Here is a 26,709-nt window from a genome sequence, read left to right as displayed (position 1 = left end):
TTGCTGATTCTTTCAAGATCAGCCTAGTTTCACATAACAAAGCAGTTTTGATGCAGCTATTGGATTCTCATCAAAAGTGATGGAAATTTGCATTGTTTTGAATAAAATTTGAATTTCTAAATTAATTTTAACTGAGGAAACCCCTTCCATTGAGGCCCCATCAGAGGATTCCCCAGGAACGTTTCATTGTGTGAGTATAGATGAGTCACAGGAAAGGTCAAAGAGTTTGGTGTCAACAGTTTTTGTATTAATTAAATGGGAGAGATTCGTTGACATTAATAGTTGAAAATGAAATCACCTTTTGTGAAATAATCTGAGACAGACCATTAAAATACTGTGCTGTGATGGAAAGACAATTTACTGATGGTAAGTTATTAAAGGCAAGGGATTAGGTTAAGTTAATTGTTGTGAACCATATGCATTAGTGCTGTGGAAAACACAATCAGCAAATACTTTCCATTTAACTAATGGAATATGGTTATTTTCAGTTATTCATGTTCTAAAAGTCAATAGGGATGCACAGTGTAGGGAATTCACCTAATTTGTGGTGGGTGATCTGATTGTTTCAGCAATAAAGGAATTGCATCCTTCTCCTTCTTGCCAACCAATCAGTATTTTATATATATATATATATAAATGCATAATTCTACGCCTGATCTTTGACTGATCTAAATTGATAATATGGCCTCAACTGAACTATTCGTGCTACATTCACTGCCTCAGAACCCAACCTATGGTATCCACCAGTATATGCGCTGAAATCTAAAACAAATATTTTCAAATGCATAGATTAATTTGTGAAGGAACTCTTTCTGCTGTTAATAGAGTCTGTTGCACAGTACAGTAAAACCAGAAGTTGGTGGACAGGGAAGCTGCAGCCCAAACTATCTGGAGGGCACAGGTTGCCGAAGGCTGCTAAAACCAAGGCACTGCAGTGTTGCCCATATCAATGATTGAGCTGGCATCTATAGCTCTGGGTTGGGGAAACTGTGGGCTTCCAGATGTTGCTGAACTCAAAGTCCCATCATCCCTTGATCTTGGGCCACATTGGCTGAGGCTGATTCCAACAACAAGTGATGCGCGACAAATTCTCCACCCCTGCTAGAAATGAAAATACACACCCATTATCATAAGTGCACAATTATCAATGCAGTCTATTCATTGTTTAAATCTTCCAAGCCATTTAAATTCATATACTGTATTTTTCGCTCTATAAGACGCACCAGACCATAAGACGCACCTAGTTTTTGGAGGAGGAAAAGAAGGAAAAAAATATTCTGAATCCCAGAATTCAGAACAGCAAGAGGGATCGCTGCGCAGCAAAAGCAGTGATCCCTCTTGCTGTTCTGGCTTCTGGGATAGCTGCACAGACTGCATTCACTCCATAAGATGCACACACATTTCCCCTTACTTTTTAGGAGGGAAAAAGTGAGTCTTATAGAGCAAAAAATATGGTAGTTCTGCATGAAGGGTCAAAGATCCTGGTTTTAAAATGAACTGCACAGAGAGGAGATGGGCATAGCTCAGAAATCCATCCCCTTTACCAAATATTTTCCAAGCTGGTCACTAGGCTTCTGGTTGGCTGCCATGAGAGAAGGATGCTGGACCAAATGGAGCTTTGGCCTGGTCAAGCAGGGCTCTTCTTGTTTTCTAGTAAGTCTACGAAAGACCTCTGCATGGCACTTCTTTACTGAGCCGCTGCCTGTTAGAGCAAGCAAAGCCCTACCATTGTACGCAGGACCTTCAGTGTGAAATGGCGCAAGACATTTTGCCGTCTGAGTCAAAGCAGAAAACAGGGTCTCCACATGCACTCTTACCCTGTTAAGGTTCGCAAGGCTGACTAGGTTATTTTGGCACATGAGGCAGAAAATGCTATAGGTGCCTCTCTCACTCCAGTCCCTGGCAAAACAAATAAAAGACTAACCCTTTGCCACCTTTTCATGGCACCCAAAATCAGCTGCAAGTGGCTGTCTCACTCTGTCTGATGATAGGGCCGGTCCTGCCATGGCCCCACTTTCACAACTCAGCAGCTATGGAAAAAAGGGGCCCCAGAATCAGAATCAAACATTTTCTGCAACTAGTTCCAGATCTCCTTTACCTTCTCTTTTATATACCACTATCCCTGTGTGCTTTTAGATGCACCTGTTCCGTCAGTGCTATAAATGTGGGGCATCATATTTTTGTACATTGTGCTGAACATGAAACCTGATGAAATGGCTATCGCATGTAGAAAAAGCATCATGATGCAGAACATCTGAATATATATATATATATATATATATATATATATATAAATCAGATATCTGAAATATTAGTGGCAGATTAATTTTAACAAGAACTTTAAAAAACCACTTTTCAAAGCAATGTGGAAATATGGACAACTAATAATTTCTCCTCTGAACCCTTATGCCTGTATGGAGTTTGTAATCAAAATATTGCTCACATTATCTCTCTGTGTGTGTTTAAGGGCAGGTGTTCTTTATAAACATCAATTCAATTATTTTGAGTGAACTCAAAAGCCTGATCATGTCTTTCAAATAATAAGCATCGGCGAAAGAAGCTGATACACGAGAACATGATTTGCTGATTCTTATGACATATATCTAGACAGGCAATGTAAAGTAAGTCATTGCTGACATATTCCTCTAAAATAATACAATCCTGTATTGAGAATGTTAATCTAAGAGGAGACAGGTGGTATAAAACCATGGCAACAGGAGTGGGCAGTGAAGAACAGATCACTCCATATGTATCATTTGATCCTTCATGCAATGTTAAGTAGTCTCTTAATATAGAGATAATCATAGTAAATCCACCCTCCTCGCTAGCCTTTCTGTTTGTCTTGTTCTATTTCACTAGGATAGCTGGCCACACATAGATATAGGGTGGATAGTAAGTAATAAATACAGATGGAAATGCAGGAAGGTTCTAGCCTAGCCTTATTCACCATGGATGTACACACAACAGAACAGGGTATTTCTTTTTCAAGAGTGGATAAAACAGATACAGAGATGGCAGCATAAAGCAGCTCTACAATCAATCTAATCCAACGTTAAACGTGATTTCAAGAAATTTAGAACTTGCATTTAACTTTTAAAAATGTCCAGATTAGCATATGCTGGTTACTAGCAATTTGACATTTTCTGCATTCATTATTTTCAGCTGTGGATGAATGCCTGGATTTGGCCGATCAAATCTCAGTTTAACAAACCAAGATAGGAATGAGTCTCCTGCAGTTGTGGGTTTGCTCCTCTCTTCATGCGAGCAGGGAACCAAGCTAGGAAGGTGAAGTTCAGCACAGCTTCCTCTTATCCCTATGGAATGCTGCAAAATCATATCAATTATTTTATTGGCCTCATGTTAACCTAATCCTCAGTGTGATGCACATAGCTAGTTTTAATACAGCATAAGCTTTCGAAAGTTGCAAGCTACTTCCTGAGATGTCAGAAGCAGGACTGAGAACAGAGGACTTTCTGTTTCCAGAGTCATCTTGGCATAAGTAAGTGGAGAGGTGAAAGGAAAGCTACAGGCTGAAAGCCGTCTTCCCCAGCCTGGCCTGCTTCAGATGTTGTTGCACACCAACTCCAATCATCCCTGATCATCAGCCACGTTGGATGGGATCAATGGGAGTTGGACACCAACAGCATCTGGAAGGCACCATGTTGGATATGGCTGACCTAAAGCTATATAGGTCCATGGGACAGGCTTACCAGTAGCAAGGGGTTAAAGGGCAGCTAGTGAGGAGATTGGATGTCAGCTGTGGAAGCAAAAGAGAAGCCACTCATCAGGATCTCCAGTCCCCAGAAACCTGTGGTATTCGAATGAGGGGGCCTTCAGCTACACAACACACCTCTTTAACTCTGACACCTGAGATGTGTGTTTTTAGAGCCAACCCTAAATCTGTCTTAACTATTTTGAATTCTTAATTTTAAATGTTGTAACTCACCCAGGGACCTCCTGGTGAAGGAGGGTAATATGTTTTACTACTACTACTACTACAGTGATAATCTCATTCCTACCATAATTCCCTTTAATGGCTCTCTCACTCTTTAACGGCTGCCAAAATTCACTACATAACTCATCCTCATTTTGCCCCCCAAATGTCAGAACAACTAAAGTGGATTAAGTAGGGCCTGGTTCATTTATTTTCTCAATAGTTTTGAGAGAGAGAGAAAGAGTCTTCACCAAAGTTTCTCAACAGAGTTTGCATAGTAAATTAGGGCAGCAATTAAAACATGTGAATCCTACAATTCCTTCTGCACTCTTCCTTAAGTCAGCAGATGGCACCATCAGAACTCTTGGTGGAAGAGTGAGGAAGAGTGATGCAACAAGTCCTTGCCTTAGCCTTCCTGATGCTGTTGTGGCCTTGTTGGCCTTGCAATAGCCACAGAGGACTAGGCCCCTGCCCAGGAAGTGTATTGCTATTGAACACCAGGCCAGGATAGCACTCAAATAGAGTCTAATTGGTTGTGTTGACCTCTTCATGTTTAGATATCCTAAAACAGGGAGAAGTCATGAAATCATGTGTCATACTCCATGCTATTTATATCTGACTGGCTGTGACAAATATAAGCTTCAATCGTGTGTCATTTTATTGGGGAATGCCTCAGAAATTCTCACCAAATATCCCTTAGCCCATCGCGCTACCACGTGGGTGCTGTACAAGGGCATTTCCCTGCAGTGACCTGGAAATGGATGTTGGCATGGATCACAACATCTAGCTTCCCTAATTAAGCTTCTGGAATCAGTGTGCTATTTAATGCAGGAAGCACTTCTAATTTAGCCATTAATTATTTCTTGCCAATAATGGACTGCTACAATGAATGACCACTCATTTATATGTAGTCATGTAAAATGGTTTATTCTATTTTGCCCAATACACATATTTTTGCAAAGTAATTTTCCCTAATACAGTCCATTTCTGTATGTTATTTTCACTAATATATGTAAATGCATACATTAGTATATGCATTATTGTATGCGTTACTTGACTGGAGAAAAGTTCATACAGTTATACCTCGGGTTACAGACATTTCGGGTTGTGCGTATTCAGGTTGTGCACCGCACTGAACCCGGAAGTACTGGAACAAGTTACTTTCAGGTTTGGGCGCTCATGCATGCGCAGAAACACTAAATCATGCTTTGCGCATGCACAGAAGTGCCAAGTCGCAACCCACGCGTGCGCAGACATGGTGCTGCGGGTTGCAAACGCTGCGGGTTGCGAACGTGCCTCCCACACGGATCACGTTCGCAACCCCGAGCATCCACTGTATTTGGAAAGAAAGCTGGGATTTTTACGACACAATTCTCCACCCAAGTAAGCTGAGTTATGGGTACAAAAATGTATAGCGCAGGATAAAATATGCATGATTATATATTAGTGGGAAAACATACAATAATGGATTATATTAAGTGAAATTGCTTTTCAACAAAATATATATTGGGGGAAATTACATATAAATACATATATTTATTACATATACTACTAGGAAAAATTCACATTAAAATGCAGATTATCATGAGAACTTTTTTAAAAAAGCACTATTCAAAGCAATGTGGAAATATGGACAACTGAATTTAAGACTGGAAAAATGAAAAGCTGAAATGGACAGATTCCCCATGGCTTATAGAGATGGCACCCACATAATAGATTTAATCATAATGGAATTGCTATTCAGCTAAGGCATTGTGCTTGTTTTCTCTCAAGTGTCAGATGTACAGCAGAGAGAGAGAGAGAGAGAGAGAGAGAGAGAGAGAGGACTATATGGGGAAAGAAATTGTCCCAAATAATGCAATGCCACTTCCTGATTCCTCTTCTGTTCCAAACATGTTGGCAGCTGCTAACCAGACAGAAAAACACTGAGTGAGTGATGTTTCAGAGAACTGGATGACCTTGCCACCAGTAAATCTATGTGGACAGGTTGGAAGAAAAGCTTGTGTCTACAGGGCAAGACAGACAGATGACAGTTTTTGTCCCAGGGTAAGACAACTCACTTGGTGGACACAACAGGCAATCTGGATGCTGCATCTGTAATCCAGATGGTCATTTGTAGTTAGAGAATGGCACTGTATTCCTGCGCCCAGACTGGTTTACTTAATGTAGATGACCTTCTCTGTGTCACCTCTGCACTGGGGAGTCACTGGTTGCCAAAAGGCCCCCCTCTTTATAACAAAAAGTGCATCCGGTTAAAAAAAATATTACTGAACACTGCTCCATATTTTGGGTTTGTTGTTGTTTTAAAACTCTTTTTAAAGACTATAATCCTTTGTTGTGTGGTCCCCTATGAATTTGCTACTAAGGAAGCCTGCATAGACTGTATAGTACATATTGTATAGTAAATATGCAATATGCTGATTCCATAGCATAGTTGAAGAAGCAAGTTCCTATAGAGGTTGTGGGCACTTGACTTCTCTCATTTTTGCTGCTCTGATACACGGAGCTAAACTGTGGTTTGGCTTAGCATGCCATCCAAGCCCAGGTTTATGTTTTGGCTTTCTCCAGACAAATCATGAACTGCGACCAAACTTTGTCATCCAAAAGCATGAGCCCAGAACTGAATGACGTGCTGAGTTAAACCATGACTTAGCTCAGAACAGCACAGCAACAAAGTGACCAGAGAAGAAAAAGGCAGCCACAATCACTTGCACACTTGCACATTCATAAGAGCTCTGCTTGGTTAGGTCAAAGGTTGCCTCACCCAGCAGCAGCCTGCTCACATTGTGGCCAACCAGATTCCTATAGAAAGCCCACAAAGAGAACCTGGGTACAACACTGCTCTTTCCATTTGCAATTCCCAGCACCTGGAATTTAGAGGCATACTGCCTTGGGCAGTGAAGGCAATAGAAAACATCCATGGTTGCTAGTGGTCAGTGATAGCATTGCGTGGACAGGCGGAGTCCCCCAAACCCTGAGCAGCCCCGTGTGGAATAACGACTCAAGACAACGTGCTATGGGATTAAAATTGGCCACAACTTTATTATGTTTCAGATGTGGGTAGACCTTGGCTCAGGCATTGGGCGTTTATCCCTCCCAGTCCCCTGCTGGGGATCTGGGGAACATCAGGATTATCTAGTGTTGGGGGGGCTGGCTCTGGAGAACATATGTTCAAGCAGAGAGAGTCCGCCCTGTTACGCCGCCATCGCAGGGGAGAGCAATGACAACCTCTAGGCGTACAGCCAAAGCTTCCCCTCAAACAGTCCCAACTGACAATTCCCAGGTAAGATCCTCCCCCTGTTGTGTGGGCAGGCGGTCCCTCCCCCTACCTGGCCTGATCACCTTGGCAACACCTCCCAACCGGGATTGGGCAACTGGCTGAGGTAGGCGGAGACCTCTAGGTATCCTACCTGGGGAAGGCGAAGCCAAGCCTGTGCTAATGGTGCCACATAGGGTCCAGGGGGCTGTGTGCGACCACACAAAGGGTGCCCCCTTTTAATGTGGGGAGCAGTCATTATCACCCATAAATCTGTCTAATCCTCATTTAAAGCCATCCAAGTTGACAGCCGTCACTACATCTTATAGGAGCAAATTCCATAGTTAATCTATGCATTGTGTGAATAAATATTTTCTTTGTTCTCTCCTGAATGTTTCATCATAAGGTGGCTTAGAGTTCTGGATGAGAAATGACCAGCATATAACCATATTTTAAATGCAATTGGTATTTTATAAATGTGTGGTTTCGAAACAATAGAATTTTGTAGCATTTGATGGATAACATGAATTGATAAGTAGTATTTTACAGTTGGTATCTTAACACATTTCATGCTTGCAACAGTCAAAAATGAAAACAACCAAGAAGAGTTCAATGAGACTGGCTTTCAGGTCAGCATGCAGAGAATCATAGCCCAAAGGATTTAGATTTTGTTTAAAAATTCACATTCAAAATGTTCATTTCCCATTTCTCCTTTGAAAATGTTCATACTGAAAATGAAAAAGTTATGTGAATATCGAAATATTTTTGAACATTCTTTTCAACTCCATACATAATGGTACATTAGGAGCATTAAAAATAATATGTTAATAAAACAACATACCAACATATTTGGATTTCATTGGTAATCTGTGTGCAATTTGCTATTTTCCATCAGATTTTATAATTTTCAAGAGGGGGAGCTAGTTAGCTAATAGATTCTCACTAACAGCTTCTTTAATGGCAAAGTGTAGTTGTTTGATTTTCGACAAAGCAGAATGAAAACAGTTTACAGCTACAAAAAAAAAATCATCTTTGGGAAGTGCTTTCTATGTCATTTCTGTTCCTGTTTTCCACATAAAACTGACTGATTATTGAGGATATCATACAGACACAGCAGGAAAACAGATTATTGTGTCTTGACAACTTCTAAAAAAGCACAAATGGATTTTTTAATCTTTCGGCTCACACAAATGTGATCCCATTCAGAATACCCTTTCATTTCAAGTTTCAAGAATTTATAAAGCATGCTACCCAGTTAAGTGGAATGCAGGGAATATAAGCACACAGGTAGAATAATATGGAATAATTTGACTCAAATCCTTACAAAACAGAGCAAATACAAAAATCCTAAACACAGCACCTGGAAATCTGTAATGTTTTTGTGTCAGGCAAGCAGGTACCTCATTTTAGGATAATATAATAAGGCAATGATAATAAGGTAAAATTTATGCCACACTGAATGGGTTATGTAGCAATTGCGTTATAGGAAGTTTCTATTCATACAGCTCTCAAGCTCTGAATTTTTTAAGTACCCCAAAGTATATATAGTCCCACTGTGTGGTTCATATGTTCCTTCTGCTTCCTTTTTTTCCCTTTTTAAAAAACCCCAACCACCCACACACCTGTATGCAAGTTTGCCTTGTAGGGTTTGGAAGTAGCAGACTTCTCACTCTGGGCACTCCCATGGTAAACATTTCCTGAAACTTATCAAAGAGTATGATTTTTGGGGGGACTGTTTTCCAAGTTCCACACACCATGTGAGGACACAAAATGTGCTATGTGAGATCATTGTGCTTCAGCTTGACAAGATAACCCTCCAAAACAGTTGCAGTCATCTTGGCAAGTCAATAAACGCCGACAGACACTTCCCAGCACGACAGTTCTTTAATACCTGGGAGCGCTGAGGTATCAGGCTTGCTCTTCCATAATAAAAAGGAGCACGCCAAAGGCATTTTAGGCACACTGGTACTTCTGCAGTCCCTAAACTGTTTCTGTAAGGCGATGGCATGAGTGATTTAAGAGACACTGGTGGTGGAGGGGAGTGTTTCACCTGAGACGGCTGCGTCACACCTGCAAATTACCCTCTGCATTTGCAGTCTGGTTTACATGGTCAATTCAATTACACCTCTCCCTCCGTGTGCTGCCTTATGTGAGAGGCAAGGTAGAGAGGCTCTCCCAGGGTGGGAGGGTGGGAGAAGAGGGGAAATTTCCAAGTGAGAGTGGGGTGGATTCACTCGCCTATTTGTGGGAAAAGGATTAAGATATAATCATGATATATGTTTTGCTGCTGCTTCTTCTTCTTCTTCTTCTTTCTATTTTCTTCTCTAGCTTATTCTTCCTTCTCTTCTATCTATTTTTCTAGAAAAAGAGGTGCCAGAACCCACCCACCATGAACACCTCCCTCCTTCTCTTAGAATGGCAATGGTGCCCACCTGAGGTGCAGGAACTGAGTTCCTGTAAGCTCCCCCTGAAACAAAGCCCTGCTTCTATCTTCTTTAGATCAGTTAGGTTTTTATTGTTTTTCTGTTGAAAACACTCAATAATATAGATTTTAACAGAAAACAAGAATGTGAAGCAAGGCTGGTGAGGTGGTGTGGCCTGGAGAAAAAGGGTGTGGCTAGTGAGGGGGTGTGGCCTAATCAGAGCCCCAAAGGTCAGGGTGGCTGGAGGAGCCTCATTTGGGCCCCCGGGGCCTGAGGTTTTCCAACCCTGCTGTAAAGTGCCCTGGAATCTCAGGATCAGAGGTGGTATGATAATCTGTTAATTAAAATATGAACACCAAATCCCCCACAAAATATTACAAGGATCATTACATCCTATTCCTATTCCGGCAGATTGCATCTCTAGAAAATGCAACCATCCAAAGACCTATTTCTGGCGTTCCCAGTAGAATCTTTGATTCCCACCCCCCTTGAACCACAGATACTACCACCACACTGTACCACAAACTGTTTTTGAAAGCACCCTGCAGTTCTAAAGATGTTTCTGTGTCACACGGAGGAGCTGCTGTTCAAAAAAAAAATCTAATCCAAAACCCCCTTAGATATGAGAACCTACCAGTCACACGGTTCTGTGGACCTAGGCCTAAACCTTCAGATCCGAGGGAAATTATTAAAATCAAAACTTTGGTACACAAGGATAGTGATACATTTGTAAGACCATCATAGGCAACTTTTTCTACATCCTCTTTGAATGGAGGAACTTATCCAGCAAGCTTGAAAGTTTGGAGCTGCCTGGGTGGCGGTGCTCTAATTGCCAGCTGGTATTCAAAGCCTGTATACAAAAGGTGTCTTATGACTGCTTGTCAGCAGTGTCACAGCTACGTCAGTAATGTCCCATAACTACACAAAACTTGGCTTTCATCCCTCCTGCCTTCCTAATTTCCATTATATATCACCATCAGGCTCTGCAGGCATTGCTTGTCTGAGGCTGCTAATGGAGTTTCTAAGCAGGCACAGCTATAGCTACAGCTTCATGCTTTCATACTTCACTCTTAAGTGCAAATATTAAACCGCTCGCAGTGTCTACTGCCTCATTACACTGCATCCAAAATGCCCAAAAGGTAAATGATCTAAAAGCGGCAGAATTGAAAGAAGGAAAAGCTTAGCAAATAATTAAAGCAATGATTCCTCTCTCCTTTGGATGACAGCAACAGCAAGGAGGGGAAACCTCTGACCTTAAGCTGGTTTGACTGGGAATTCACTGTTAGAATTAGCCCAGAGTTGTCTCCTCCAAGACGATCGTTTCAGCTCAATAAAACATGAAAATAAAACCAGTTACTATGGTAGTGTTTTTGTGTGGACAAGGCTACCAGACCAGAGTCAAATCTTTCATAGAGCATTTATACATTCTTCTCTCTCTCTCTCTCTCTCTCTCTCTCTCTCTCTCTCTCTCTCCACACTCTCTTCATGTTTTGTGACAAAATACTTGCAAAGCAATGGGAATTGCTGATCAGATGAGAGATGTGTGAAGGGTTCGTCTGATAACTGGTTGGATTTAGGGTTGGGGGAGAAATTCATTCAATTCACATTTTAAAACAAAGCAGTCTAATGCTCTTGTCCTGGACTGTCAGTTGAATGACATACATCTCCTGATTTTGTGATCATTTTCTTCCTTAAAAATGTGCACACAAAAAAGTGTGTGTTCCAAAATGCTTCCCATTGAAAGAGGATAGTGGGTAATGAGCAATGCAAAAGGCTCAAGACCTTGAATATTCTTAAGAAACTTCATTTCCTGATGTGGACTGTGAGATTTGTCATTTTCATGGCTCTTAAGAGGAGAAGAAAGAGAAACTAAAATACCATGCTCCTAGTGCTAAGGAGTATCTTTCTCAGCTATGGGGGGCCTGAGAGGACTTTTCCTGATTCTGGTGAAATCTTGCCACTACCATCTCCCTGCTAAAAATAATGGACATGTGGAGAACTGAATTTAAGGTTGGAAAAATGAGAAGCTGAAAAAACCTGAAACTGACAGAGTCACCTTACCCCCTCGTAGAGCAGTATGATAGGCACCTACAGGATGGATTTAGTCAGAATGGAATTGCTATTCCCTGCTGTTTTTTAAAAAAAGTAGAGGAAACTGACTGCGAAGGCTGGGATGTGAGAATCAAACCACAATCCTTGCTGGTCCCACATTTGAGGAACTCCAGGCCCAACTCAAAATGGAACACCATATTGGCCTGCATATAAGCCTCACTTTTTCCCCAAATTCCGACCGCAAAAAGTTAAAGTGTGCCTTATATTCACAACCTTATGGTATGCAGCCAGGAGCATGGCAAAGTAGCGCCCACCCCGTGCGTAGTCCCTCGTCCTCTCCCCCAAGGCTGGGAAGGGACAGAGTGAGGCCACCGGCAATGCAGCATGGTTCCCCCCCCCCGCCCCAGTTTGAAGCCAGGAGCAATGAGGAATCAAGCAGCTTATATTCAGGTGTGTGTCGTCCCCCCCTCCAATTTTAAAGGTGTGGCTTATATTCAGGTGCGACACATATTCGGGCCAATACGGTATATTGAATTCTCTCCTTTCAAATGGGTGATTCACTCCACCATTAGAGAAAATATCCAAGCAAAGATACCACAGCACTAAAACCATCACATCACTAGGACGAACATTACTGCACAAGGGAGAACATTCTGGCACACTCTCTTAGGCTTTGAGAGATTCCTAAGTCAAGTCTGAGTCAATTCCTAAGGCTAAGATTCCTTGTCAAATTTTACTCTTTAGCATATTTTGAGTAAGAGCAAAGAAGAGCATAAGAAGGATTGGAAGGCACCCAAAGATCAAGAGGTCCACCTCATGACAGGCTCACCTGTGGAACATAACTGCCCCCCACCCGCCCGCCTGCCCAGTTATGTGGGATTAATCTAGACCACAGTGCATCACAAACAGAGAACAGGAGAAGACAAGGTGATTGCAGAGCAGATAATGAAATAAGAGTCTCTTTGTTAACTTTCATAAAATGAAACCAGATATTTATGTTTCTTGCATTGTAATGCTTTGAAGTACAAGTTTTTTTTTTAAAAAAAAATCTTTTATAGCAGAACAATGGAAGTAATGTGATTTTAGAGAACTGTAAAACTGTAATACAAGCATAGCCAACGTTTCTCTCATGGGATAATTATCCTGGTGATTTGACTTGCACACATTGTTGTAGTTTTCTACCACAAAATGAGGTAAAGTCTAAAGATGTGCCAAACTGCTGGTTAAAATTGCATGTAATTCCAGAACTGTGTCCTCTCGGGACCAGAGGGGAAAGATCTGGAATGCTCTCCCAAGTATGCATTAACTGGATCTAATAATCACAGCAATGTGCAAAGACTACCAATTGTCGTATTTAGAAAATTTCAATGAGGTATTGTGAGCAGCATGTCAAAAGTGCAACTGTTTTAATTAAATGTCCATGCATATAGATAGATAGCCTGACATCAGCCACATCCTTCAATAATCTGCCCCAAACATTTTTCCACCAGCAGCCATTTGTGGGATAGATGGGGGTGGATAAAAAGGGGGGACTAACACTAACCTTACTTAACCTTATAAAGTGGCCAAGGGTTTCCATTTTTTTCCCTTGCTTTTTTCTTTTTATTGTGTATGGTTTTTGTTTTTTTAAACTGCTGCTCACAGCTGTTTGAGGCTCTCTCTCCAGCTATCTACTGTTCCTCAAATGTATTGGGAGTATAGTTGCATCACATTGCATGCAAGGCATTCCAGGAACCATGGGGAATGGTACAAGGTTCTCTCCTTTGGCCACGCCTCCTGGTGAGACTCAGGGAGGTGAGCAACCTCTTCCTGAACATCTCAGAGCAATTCCTTCACCTGTAAGAAATCAGACGCCATTTTCTCAGTAGGGGCACATTTTTTGAAAGGCTTGGAAAGGGAATTTCAGCCCAGCATTCCATGAGACGAGAGGTTAACCATGGTAGAATGACTGCTGCTTGATTAAAAATAAGAATACGAGTGGATTTTACTAAATTGTTTCCAGCAGTCAGAAATCCTGAAAGAGAAGATTGAATCCAACTACCACTGCATGAATGGAGTATCTTCTGTTCATTCTATGAAACTTCCTTCCCTTTTCTACCTACCATCTCCAAAATCTGCTTGGCGGGGGCCCGTGGAGGGAGGAGGGGAGGGAGGGGAAGGCCCGTTGTGGGCATGGAAATTTCTCCACCCATGTAATGGTTTAGTTGGATTCAACCCACTGCTCGCTCTTTTCATCTATCTATTATCTACCTACCTACCTACCTATCTATAATCTATCTATCTGCATATTTATTCATCAAATTCTTTCTATTCTGGCTTGAAGAAGAAGAAGAGTTTGGATTTGATATCCCACTTTATCACTACGTGAAGCAGTCTCAAAGCGGCTCACAATCTCTTTTCCCTTCCTCCCGCACAACAAACACTCTTTGAGGTAAGTGGGGCTGAGAGACTTCAAAGAAGTGTGACTAGCCCAAGGTCACCCAGCAGCTGCATGTGGAGGAGCGGGGACGCGAACCCGGTTCACCAGATTACGAATCCACCACTATTAACCACTACACCACACTGGCTCTGCACATGATTATAAACTGGTTAAGACACCCGATTTGTACACATAGTCCCCACATAGTCTGGATATGCTTCATGCGCAGCACACTGCTCTGCATGCCCACTCAGAAGTCAGTCTCGTTTATCTTGATAGGACTCACTCCCAAGTTAAGGACCTGCAGGATTGCTGCACCCCATGCTTCATGGAACGATATGCCAGTTTCCCCCCAAGGAATGCATCCCTGCAGTCTTGGTGAAAAGGAGGGAGGCAACGCTCTGAGAGATGCAGATGACTCCGTACCAGCAGTGCTCTTGGAAGATAAGAATTCTCCTAATTCTGAAACCATTTCTAAGGAGGAAGTGAAAGGGTATTGGTTTCTTGTTATGCCATTTTCAGGTCTTTGTGGTATAAGCTGCTGCTGTGCAGTTAACCTTCCATTTGCAAGGAGTGCAGCCGATAGCAGTTTCCTAGTTCCTGAGCAAGTCTCTGACTGGGGGAGATGCCGACTGCTAAAACTAGATACCCCACCATTGAAAACTGCGCTAGATAGATTACAACACAGACTGCTGAGTAACTGAGATCTAAGCGCTATGTCTTGGCAGAAAGTCAGTGGAGAAAAGATGCAAGAATGGAACATGTTGTATTGTTTAAACAGGCTGTTTTGGTGATAAGGGCGAAATGCCCCCCCCAAAGGAGGGGGGTATAGCTCCCCTCGACCACCATCACTTTTTGTTACACATGGAGAAACGTGAAATGGCTGCACAGGATTCTGAAATGAACACTTCTCGGACACTTGGTCCTTAAGGGAGATTCTGGGAACACTGAAAAATATATTACAAGTCTTTTTACTGCCTAAAGCTGTTGTTTGTATAGGCTGCCATAACTAACATATTAATGAATTTCTCAGGTATTCAGAAATCTTCCCTCCAGTAAATCCTTACCAAGGCTAATAGGCACATCAAGAAGAACAAACTTTCCAGTGGTGGATTTTCCTGAGAAAAAACAATACCAGCCAAACAAACCCTTGAATCTTCACTGTGTTTTGCTTCTTCAAGGATCCCTTTATCTCCCATATCTGTTCAGGCCCCCTGTTTCTCCATTATCAGTGACTCCCTGTGTTGACACAATGATATGACCTGTAGTAGAGGCACAGGCAAGTGACATTGTGGAAAGGGGAGGGTATCTCCCTGTTTATACTTTCTGGAGATTGATCTGATGGGCTGCGGGCTGCCATCGCCTCCCACAGCCGACAGGAGAACAGCCTGACTCTCTCAAGCTGACACTTTGCAAACAACTGTGCAGGACCTGACGTGAGTTTCATGCTTTCTATCAGAAGGACCAAGAAAGATACCACAACTGTCACTCCGTAAACTCCACACATTCCCAAATTAGTCCTTGTGCCGGTTGTAGTTCTGGCAGTGGTCAGTTGCCAAGCCGGGCCGGCATTTTGAAGGGCTTGTTATTTCACAGTGAAGAAGTACAGGCCCAAGTGAAAAAAACTACCAAAAAAAAACCTTGAGGAACTACAGACTTCCAAGGCAAGGCTAAAGGAGGACAGCCAAGCTGGATAACTCCCCCACTTGTTCTACCAAATAAGGCAACTCTTTTTTATTCCATGAAGCCCTGATTTACAAAGAATAGGGCACAGCTGGTGTGGTGATGCCTGTACAGATGTGACTGGCAAGACATTATATAAAAAAAACTAGGGATGAGCAATTCCGGCAATTTTTCTTTTTTCTCGGTTTCTCATTTTTCCAATCTTAAGTTCAACCTCTCCACATTTCCACATCAGTGTGTGTGTGTGTGTGTGTTTTAAGGTCCTTCTGAAAATTCAATCCGTATTCTACTGCAAATTTCTCCAAATATACCCATTTTTCTTCTAGCAATTTCCTGATATAATGCAAAGTATATGTTAATTCCAAACACACACATATATATACATTTTTATGCACACTTTACCCTACAATATACATTTTTGTACATATTGTTTGGCGGGAGCATTGCACCGCAAAATTCGATGAAGTGTGAATTTCAAAGGATGGCTGCGTTTCAATTATTGCAGTGTTCCGAGAAGTGCAAATTGGGTAGGCTCGCTTTTAGATGCAAAATGAACCCAACTCCCCCCCCCATCCCTATCCCTACCCCATCTGAAAAAATGGATGCCCGGTATGTATCAAGAATCATAGAGTGGGATAAGGATAGACGTAAGGATGAGAATGCTTAGCAGAAACCATTCAGAATCATCTCAGTATGACTTGCAGGCTAGTATTTCTCATTGTGGCTTTGTTACAATACTGACATGGACCTGCTACATTTAAGCAATTGTAAACTGTATTGCTATGTCTGGACAGCATGCTTTGGATTGGTGTTGGGTGACAGAAGTGTATAAAGCTGGAGAAGATGGTACCTGAGATATGCAAGCAGCTTTCCCCCACTTTAGAGATGTACTTCAAGCGTCTATCAAGTGTGTACACACAGCAATTCTATGCCAAGAGGTGGTGCCGACGGTGGTGCACAGCACATGACAAGGGGGAGAACATAAATACAATACCGTAACTGGAAGCATCAGTATAAAACCCATGCATAAAACAACAAAATGCATTAAAAACATAATGACAGAGCTATCTGTTTTTTAAAAAGCCTATAAACAATTAATACTGCTGTAGCAGAGACAAAATGATAGCATCAAGAACATTTCAGTGCTAAAAAATTATCCATGTGTTTTCCAGTACTATATAAAATTCTTTCCTGAAAAGCCATGTTGTCATGAGCTTCCAAAACAGCAGGAAAGGAATTCCTACGCAGAAGTGCCGTTTTCTAGAAAGAGTCTGCACTGTTTAGACTAAAAGTTCTGAGAACTTTCAGCACAAATGTTGAGGTGCAGGTGAACTTCAGAGTCTCCCAACATGAGGAGGTATTTCACCTATTTGGACAAATTTTCTAACGAAGTGAGAGCTTACCAGTATTTTCCTTAATACTATAGATAGTAATAGGAGAATTTGTTTCATGCATCCTTTGTCAGTTAAAGGCGTAATTCTGGCCTTAAATTCCAAATAATCTCAATATTCCACAATCATGATTATTTCAATATCTGTTAGCACTTTTGGCAACTACTAGATTAGATCAGTAAACATGGTGATCTCAATGACATTTCTAAGCATCCATGGTCTAGCAACAACTTTTCCTTTATCTGCTCAGCTTTGGACAGGTAGTGGTGTTAGTCTGCAGTAGTGAATACAGCAGAGTCTTGTGATATCCTGAGGCTAACAATGTATTGTGACATGTTGAATCCCATCCAACACATGGAACCCCCTTCACGCAGCTAGTATGTGAAGGCAGTCTGAGTCTTTATCCCCACAAATGGATAGATGTATCTGCCAAAAAGAGAAATGAGGGTGGCATCTCCAAATCCAATTCAAGAGGTAGTGATACTTCACGAATGAATTAAGCTACTGCATAATCACAGTTATTTGCCCAGTTGACCTTCTGCCTTTCTTCTTTATCCTTCCACCCCACTCTGCCCTGTGCATAGCAATCTCCTATCCCACCAAGGAAGACAACTGTCATTACTCAGGCAAGTTTTAAATGCATGTGTGATTCATAGTAAGCCTTGTCTAGCAAGCAAGGAGGGAAGCTCAAAAGCTTAAAACTTGGTGAAATACAAGCTCTTAAGATATTTGCCTTGCTTGGGGGGCAAGGCTTACTCAGTATGCCAATTCTGGTAGGCCAGGGATGCTTGCATGAGATGTCACAGGAACTCAGATTGCTTGCGTGGTGAGTTCCCTCCCCCACTAGTGGAAATAATGACACATGACACAATTATTAAGGTTAATGGGCTAAATAAGGCCACAACTTTATTGGTTACAGGTCTTAAATAGGGCAGGCCATGCCCCCAGAGCCAGCCGATTGGCTGGCCAGGAGATGATGCGGCCGGGAATCCCCCCAATTGCGCTGGGGTGTGTTGGGGTGGAAGTGGCTTTCCCAGTCCAACAACACCCCAAGCAGACTGGGCGCAAATCGAGCTTTTAAGCTCTCTGCCTTGCTTGGGACAATTTCAAGCAGCCTGCCTTAAAATGCATATGGTTGAAACTGTGCAAGCAAAATGTGCCTAAAATGAGATATTACTTTACAGAAGCCCGTGTTAGGCTGCAGTCCAGTACCTACTTACCTAGGAATGAGCCCCCCTGAATTCAGAGGGACTCAGCTCTGAGTAAGGTAAAGGTAAAAGGTAAAGGACCTCCGGGCGATTAAATTCAGTTGAATTTGATTATGGGGTGCAGCGCTCAACTCCACTTTCAGGCTGGGGAAACTGGTGTTTGTCCACAGACAGCTTTTCCAAGTCATGTGGCCAGTATGACTAAACTGCTTTTGGTGCACGGGACACCGTGACGAGTGTTGAGCGCACAGAAACACTGTTTATCTTCCCACCACAGAGGTACCTATTTATCTACTCACACTGGTATGCTTTTGAACTGCTAGGTTGGCAGGAGCTGGGACAGAGCAGCAGGAACTGACCCCGTCATGCAGATTCGAACTGCCAACCTTACGATTAGCAAGCCCAAGAGGCTCGGTGGTTTAGACCACAGCATCTGTGTAGACATGGACAGAATGGCACTGCTCATTCATTAGCAAAATTAATTGAGGAAATGACATTCCCCCCGTGTTTCTTCCTATATTATTATCTGCTGAAATGCTGTCTTCCAAAATATGGCAACCAATCACAAACACCTTTCCAAGTACTTTTAATACAATGGAGATTTTCTTTGAAAGAAAGAGGAAGGTGGGCTGCTGTGAATCTATTAGGATACTCACTGCCAGCACGTTGGAACCATTCCTGAGTCTCTCTCAGCCTCTGTATTTTGTGACTGAAATTTGTTTCTGTGCCAGCGCCTACCAAGTGGATGATCCTCACATGGCAAAGAGATGGAATTAGTGATATTGCAAGAACCCTTGCCAAGTTTCAAGTATCCTTGTACAAAGATATATTTAGGGCCGGCCCAAATTTCCACGAGGTTTCCTTGTCAAGAGGTGACGTTTCAGGGAGCACAACCTTTTATATGGCTGGGAGTAGGGGAGACACCCCCCTCCTTCGCTGTGAAATTGGGATCCCTTCCCCCTGGCAGTGGCAAAGCATTTCTGAGCATAATGCTGCAGACTGCCTTTTGTAATGTGGCTGCAAGTGCCACTCTTAATGGAGGGAAACCGCCAAGAGGATCAGGCTCTGCTGCATGTTGCGGTGGGTTGCCTTCCATAATACAGCAGCAAGATAATGTTTTAGCTCCTGTCCAACTGACCCCACCAAAGGTCACAAAAATAGGGAAAGGGAGTGCATTTCATGTTTGTGTGTGGCTAAATGAGAGTCCCATGGACTGAAAGAAGATCAAACCTATCCATTCTTAAGGAAATCAGCCCTGAGTGCTCACTGGAAGGACAGATCCTGAAGCTGAGGCTCCAATACTTTGGCCACCTCATGAGAAGAGAAGACTCCCTGGAAAAGACCCTGATGCTGGGAAAGATGGAGGGCACAAGGAGAAGGGGACGACAGAGGACGAGATGGTTGGACAGCGTTCTCGAAGCTACCAGCATGAGTTTGACCAAACTGCAGGAGGCAGTGGAAGACAGGAGTGCCTGGCGTGCTCTGGTCCATGGGGTCACGAAGAGTCAGACATGACTAAACGTCTAAACAACAACAAAAAATGGTGTAGGGAGCAATCCAAACTGGACCCCACCCCACCACCCACCAACGCTTTACAGAATGTTAGGACCACCATTCTTCCATCCGCAGCCCAGCAATAAGCAGCAACCTGGGTCCAAGGTAATGGGACTACCTTGAACTTGATGCTATCGTGTGATCCTCCACATTCCCAAAGGGCCACGAAGGCTGACAGGACTAGCAAAGAGGCAGTTCCATCCAGTTCTCAGCATCGCCATAAGCAAAGGGAGCCTGAATTGCTCTGCCGATTGAAAGCACCCTCCAACTCAGCTTATCCCTGAAATTTCACCGAAAAGGGGGGGGGCAAGCATAGTTTTACTCTCCAGCTATACAATCCTCTGTATGGGGGGAGGAGGGAGGAAAGATTGCTCAGTTTTCAAATGCCTCTTTGATTTTGAAGAGCAAGATTTTCAAAACAATAAAGATGGAACTTCCTGACCAGCCCATATATATGCATTGTATCTAAAAGGAGATTGTAGTTATTGAATTGTATCTCTGAATATTTATTTTTTCCATGTGTACTGTATTGCCTTAGCTCGTTAGATAGCTTTTGGTTTATTTCTCAGATTTTGTTCTGCTTTTTTTAATAAAAAATTCCTTTAATAGTTTATTAACTTCTTTTATTTAAAAGCATTTATATGCCATTTCAAAAATCTCTAAGTAGTGCTAGAGAATAAATATTACACACGTACAGGGAGAATACATTGTAGTGGAGTCCATGGTTTGGGGTGAAGGCAAGTTAACAATTTTTCTAAAGTAAAAGCTGCAGCTTGATTTTTGATTATGCTAATGTGCACGTTTTAAGTAGGGATTCAAATCAGATGAATAAACTTCGTTGAACTATTTGTAAATATTATGGGCAGTATATAATGTTAGTCATACTCAGAATAGACCCACTGAAATGAATGAAATTGACTAACATAGGTTCATTACTTTCAATGGTTTGCCCTGAGTAGAAATCATTTGATTACAACCCCCTTTTAATCCCATCACTGATAGTGTATAATCAATTTAAAATAGGAAAAAAAAATGTGAATCATTCTGAATGCTGCTGTGAGAAATGAGAGTCCTGGGTTATTTAGGAAGTGGCTTTCTGCTGCTTAATTCAGAGCATCATCCCACTCCAAAAGAGGGGTCCTATGGGGAAGAAGAAAGAGGAAAGGAATCAGATCACTTCTGCATGATTTGATTGTCCTTCCTGACTTCACTTTTCAGTTACAGAATCACTTCCCATTTGGCAGACGACCACCTTCAGCGTTGTCTGCTGACAACCAGCTTCAAAACAAGCCCATACCTTTACTCAGCCACTAACCTTCTTACAACAGGATGGAGGTACCGTATTTTTCCCTATAGGACGCACTTTTTCCCCTCCAAAAATGAAGGGGAAATCTGGGTGCGTCCTATGGGGCGAATACAGGCTTTCACTGAAGCTTGGAGAGCAAGAGGGGTCGGTGCGCACCAACCCCTCTCGCTCTCCAGGCTTCAGGAAGCTATCAGCAAGCCTAGGGAGCCCGCAGGAGTTCCCGCAGGGCTCCCTAGGCTGCAGATAGCAGCCTGTCGCCCGGCGCGTGGGGTGCCCTGAAGCCGACTGCCCAGCGCGCCGGGCAGACATCCGCAGCGTGGAGAGCCCTGCGGGAGTTCCCACAGGACTCCCCACGCTGCGGATAGCAGCCTGCCACCCGGCGCGCAGGGCACCCTGAAGTAGAGCACCCCATGCGCCGGGCAGACATCGGCCAGCCCCACAAGCTCGGGGGACAGTGGGGAGGCGCAGCGCCGCCATACCGCTGTTCCCCGACCTGGTTTTGGGGGGGAAATAAAGGAATTTTTTCCCCTTTATTTCTCCCCCCAAAAAACTAGGTGCGTACTATGGGGCGGAGCGTCCTATGGGACAAAAAATACGGTATATGGAGATTCACGCTCCAGTATATCATACTCAATGGTTCTTCAGTTTCAGTTCCATTAATCAGGATTCCCAAAACTGCTCTGCCACATACAAGTTCTTAGAATGATCCTAATTTATAACTGGGATGGCCAATTAAGGCATTGACAAAAGATAGGACAAAAGAGGGCCCCTACCCCCAAAAAACAGTGCAGGTTTAAACCCTGTGGAGGCTCCTAGGCAGTTGAAATCTTGGGTGGCCCCTTGCAAATTATCTCCTATTGCACTTTTGTAATTTTCTTTCAAGATCAAATTAATATTTTTTTGATCCATTGTCACTGGCCCCTAAAAGGTTTGGGGCTCGGTATGGTGACAGCGGGTGGTGCTGTGGGTTAAACCACAGAGCCTAGGACTTGCCGATCAGAAGGTCAGCAGTTCAAATCCCCGTGACGGGGTGAGCGCCCGTTGCTCAGTCCCTGCTCCTGCCAACCTAGCAGTTCGAAAGCACATCAAAGTGCAAGTAGATAAATAGGTACCGCTCCAGCGGAAAGGTAAATGGCATTTCCGTGCGCTGCTCCGGTTTGCCAGAAGCGGCTTAGTCATGCTGGCCACATGACCTGGAAGCTGTATGCCGGCTCCCTCAGCCAATAAAGCGAGATGAGCGCTGCAACCCCAGAGTCGTTCACGACTGGACCTAATGGTCAGGGGTCCCTTTACCTTTACCTTTTATGGTGACAGCAGCCACGAAATTAAAAGTCGCCTGCTTTTTGGATGAAAAGCAATGACAAACCTAAACAGCATCTTAAAAAGCAGAGACATCACCTTGCCAACAAAGGTCCGTATAGTTAAAGCTATCGTTTTCCCAGTAGTGATGTATGGAAGTGAGAGCTGGACCATAAAAAAGGCTGATCGCCAAAGAATTGATGCTTTTGAATTATGGTGCTGGAGGAGACTCTTGAGAATCCCATGGACTGCAAGAAGATCAAACCTATCCATTCTGAAGGAAATCAGCCCTGAGTGCTCACTGGAAGGACAGATCCTGAAGCTGAGGCTCCAATACTTTGGCCACCTCATGAGAAGAGAAGACTCCCTGGAAAAGACCCTGATGTTGGGAAAGATGGAGGGCACAAGGAGAAGGGGACGACAGAGGATGAGATGGTTGGACAGCGTTCTCGAAGCTACCAGCATGAGTTTGACCAAACTGCAGGAGGCAGTGGAAGACAGGAGTGCCTGGCGTCCTCTGGTCCATGGGGTCACAAAGAGTCAGACACGACTAAACGACTAAACAACAACAACAATCTGGCAGTGGCACAAAAGATGGACCAATGGTCTGATTCAGTATAAGGTAGCCCCATATATTCCTATCCGCTGTTTAACAAGAGAAACCCGACACAAGTATCAATTTCAGACACAATCAAAGCAAAAACTGAAGCTTCTTTTGAGAGTCATGTCTCATAGGTCAAACATTATGCAAGTAAGTCAGTATGAGACTTACAAAGAAATAGACTCCCTTTAAAACAGAGATGGAAAAATAGTGCCCACCCACCCAGATGCTGGTAGACTACAGCTCTCACTTTCACTGACCACTGAACATGCTGCCTGAAGATAATGAGAGTTGTAGTCCAACAACATCTGGACGGCCAAACATTCCTCATCCTTATAATTATTCAGCATGCTGGAAATGCTCAGCCTAAGGCAGGGCTGGGGAACCTGTGGCCCTCCAGATGTTGTTGGACTCTAACTCCCATCAGCCCCAGCCAACATTCCTACGGTCAGAGATGATGGGAGATGTGGTCTAACATTGCAGGTAGGATGTGTTATGTACTGAAGTTCTCACCCTGGGCCAGCAGGGGGATACTGTAGATAGTTCAGGTCCACATATGCAAATAAGGGATCAAAAGTTACGTTCAGTGATTGGCTAGTCACAGAAAATGGTTACTGTTGCGTTCTGGCGGAGCTCTATATAAGCAGGCTGGCTGAACCATTCAGTTCAGTTCTGTCCTGGCCTGTGAATAAACAAGAGCTGTTTCAAGAATCACTGTGTCTTCTGATATGTTCACCCACAACTTAACAGGATGTACTTTAAATAATTTGGAAGCATAAAGCTTCTGCAAGCTAAGTTACCTTGTTACGTCTGTGAATTTAATTATCTATTGCAATCTACCATAGGAAGGTGGGCTATAAGCTCCAAAATCAGATACACTGGTACCTCGGGTTACAGACGCTTCAGGTTACAGACGCTTCAGGTTACAGACTCCGCTAACCCAGAAATAGTACCTTGGGTTAAGAACTTTGCTTCAGGATGAGAACAGAAATCGTGTGGCGTCGGCAGCAGGAGGCCCCATTAGCTAAAGTGGTACCTCAGGTTAAGAACAGTTTCAGGTTAAGAACAGACCTCCAGAACGAATTAAGTTCTTAACCTGAGGTACCACTGTAAAATAAAAATAAACATCTGGAGGCCACAGGTTCCCCATCACCGTTGTAAGGAGATGAGAGGTGTGGCAATTTTGGCAATAAATAAATGAAATAAGATTAAACACTGAGCCATTAAGTGCAGCTACTGATTCTGTGTGAGCAGAAGAATGAATAACTGTTGCTCATTGAGATGAAAGCATCATCTCAGAGAGACTGCAGACCCAAGTGACTTACTTGCCACTGTGCTCTAGAGAAGTGGCCTTTCCTTCCTTAGTAGGTGGCAAATGTTAAGTGTCTTGAGCAAAGGCTAACACACACACACACCACACAAAAACACAAAGCCCCAGGCCTGGCAATGCCATGGTGTGTGAGGAAGAAACACGTGAAGAGGATAATGCAGAAATAATGCACGTTCTGATATATTGTGCTGGAAGCAATTTTGTAGTAACCCGAAACTGACATTTAGTGGGAGATTTTTCTCTACCCAGGGCTTCATTTAATAAAATTCCTGGAAGATGCTCTCTTTAGAAACTTCAAAACATATGAAAAATGATTTGGAAGGCTGGTGTGTGTTTTTTTATTTCCTTGAGATTTCATTTCAGAAAAATACATATGTTCCATTTTATCATTTCAGCTTTAAAAACAAAACAAAAAACAAGCAAACAGGTCTGTGGAAAAGAGAGGCGGAGGAGAGAATTTGAACCCGTGGAACTAGAACTTTAATTCAAAAGGTCTTGTTGGGAGCCCTGGGCCATAATGTATAAGACTTATTTTATTCTTTCCAAAAGAGCTTACCCCAACCTGGTGCCCTCTAGCTTCATTGGCAGGGGCTGATGGAAGCTGTAGTGCAAAACATATGGAGGGCACCAACTTGGTTTTAAAATGCTGGATATTATACAATACAATTAGTGATCCTTCGCTGCCTGATGCATACCCAATGCAGCCATATCTATTCATGCCCTCTTCCTCTGCCTTTGCCCTCATTGTGCTTCTTCGTTTGCCATGCATACAGAGAGCATTTCCTTTTCCTGCAGTATCTAATACAGTGATACCTCCGGTTGCGATTCTGGAGGTCCGTTCATAACCGGAAACCTCTCATAACATGAGGCACGCTTTCGCTAATGGCACCTCCCGCTGCTGCCACGCTGCCGGAGCGCGGTTTCCACTCGCATCCCAGGGCAAAGGTCGGAACAAGGGGCATCTACTTCCGGGTTAGCGGAACACGTAACCCGAAGGATTCATAAGGGGGATTCATACGTAACACAAGGTACCGCTGTATACAGTTGCCAATGTAACACTCAAAGGTATTTGTTTGCCTTGGGACTAGTAACCAATGTAAGACCAGGGCTTCTTTTTCAGCCAGAACTCAGTTCTGGCACCTCTCAGGTGGGTGCCGTTGCCATTATAAGAAAGCAAGGGAGGGGTTCATAGTACAGGTTAAGTACTTAATTCGTTCCGGAGGTCCGTTCTTAACCTGAAACTGTTCTTAACATGAAGAACATGAAGAACATGAACACTTTAGCTAATGGGGCCTCCCGCTGCTGCCGCGCCACCAGAGCACGATTTCTGTTCTCATCCTGAAGCAAAGTTCTTAACCCGAGGTACTATTTCTGGGTTAGCAGAGTCTGTAACCTAATGCCTCTGTAACCTGAAGCGTATGTAACCTGAGGTACCACTGTAATTTCCAGCACCATTTTTTCTCGAAAAATAGCACAGTGTAAGACATTGATGAAGTTCCATTATTCTGATTTCCTAAATAAATCATTTTAGCACTTTAGAAGATGGGTAGCCAAAATGGTGCCTTCCAGACATCATTGGACTGCATCTCCCATTGTTCCCAATTATTCCTGAGTCTAAAAGCACCAGGAGGGCTCCACATTAGCTTACCGCTGCTCTAGGAAGTCTAAAGCATTTGTTCCATTCCCAGCTACTATTCTGCTCATATAGCTCTTCTTATGCAATCTCTAATTTAACAGATGCTTTTCTTATGAAGCTAGGAATTTGCAGAAGGTTCCCATAAACACCACAATGCATTTGTATTCTTATATGCCCAGGATAGTGTATTTGCATCAGGTTTTAAATGCTGAAATGCACAAAAGCGGCATTTTTCTTTTGCTAGAAAGCAGCATTTTCTATGTCTGGTTTTTACAAAATCAATCCCAAGACAGGATGCTGAAGCTTTGACATCCTTTTGCAAAAAGACTCATTCTGCCCACATATCTAGCAGTCTTCATCACACCCACACATCTGTGTGACATGCAGCAACACTGACACATTATCATCTGTGCCGCCGCCCACCTCATTACCTTTGCTAAAATTCTGTAGCTTTTAAAAACATCCTTCACACCTTCCTGCAAGCGGGCTGATTTCTCAGCACTCCTCAAAGATGTGGGATTTGACATGGCCTTTCCACACACAACTATGTTGTGACGCTAATGCATGGCATGCAACAGCGTCAATCACGCTTAAAATCCATAATCAAATGCAACAGG

This window comes from Podarcis cretensis, assembly GCF_951804945.1.
Source record: "Podarcis cretensis genome assembly, chromosome: 3".
Taxonomy (NCBI): Eukaryota; Metazoa; Chordata; class Lepidosauria; order Squamata; family Lacertidae; genus Podarcis; species Podarcis cretensis.
This window is presented reverse-complemented; position numbering follows the sequence as displayed.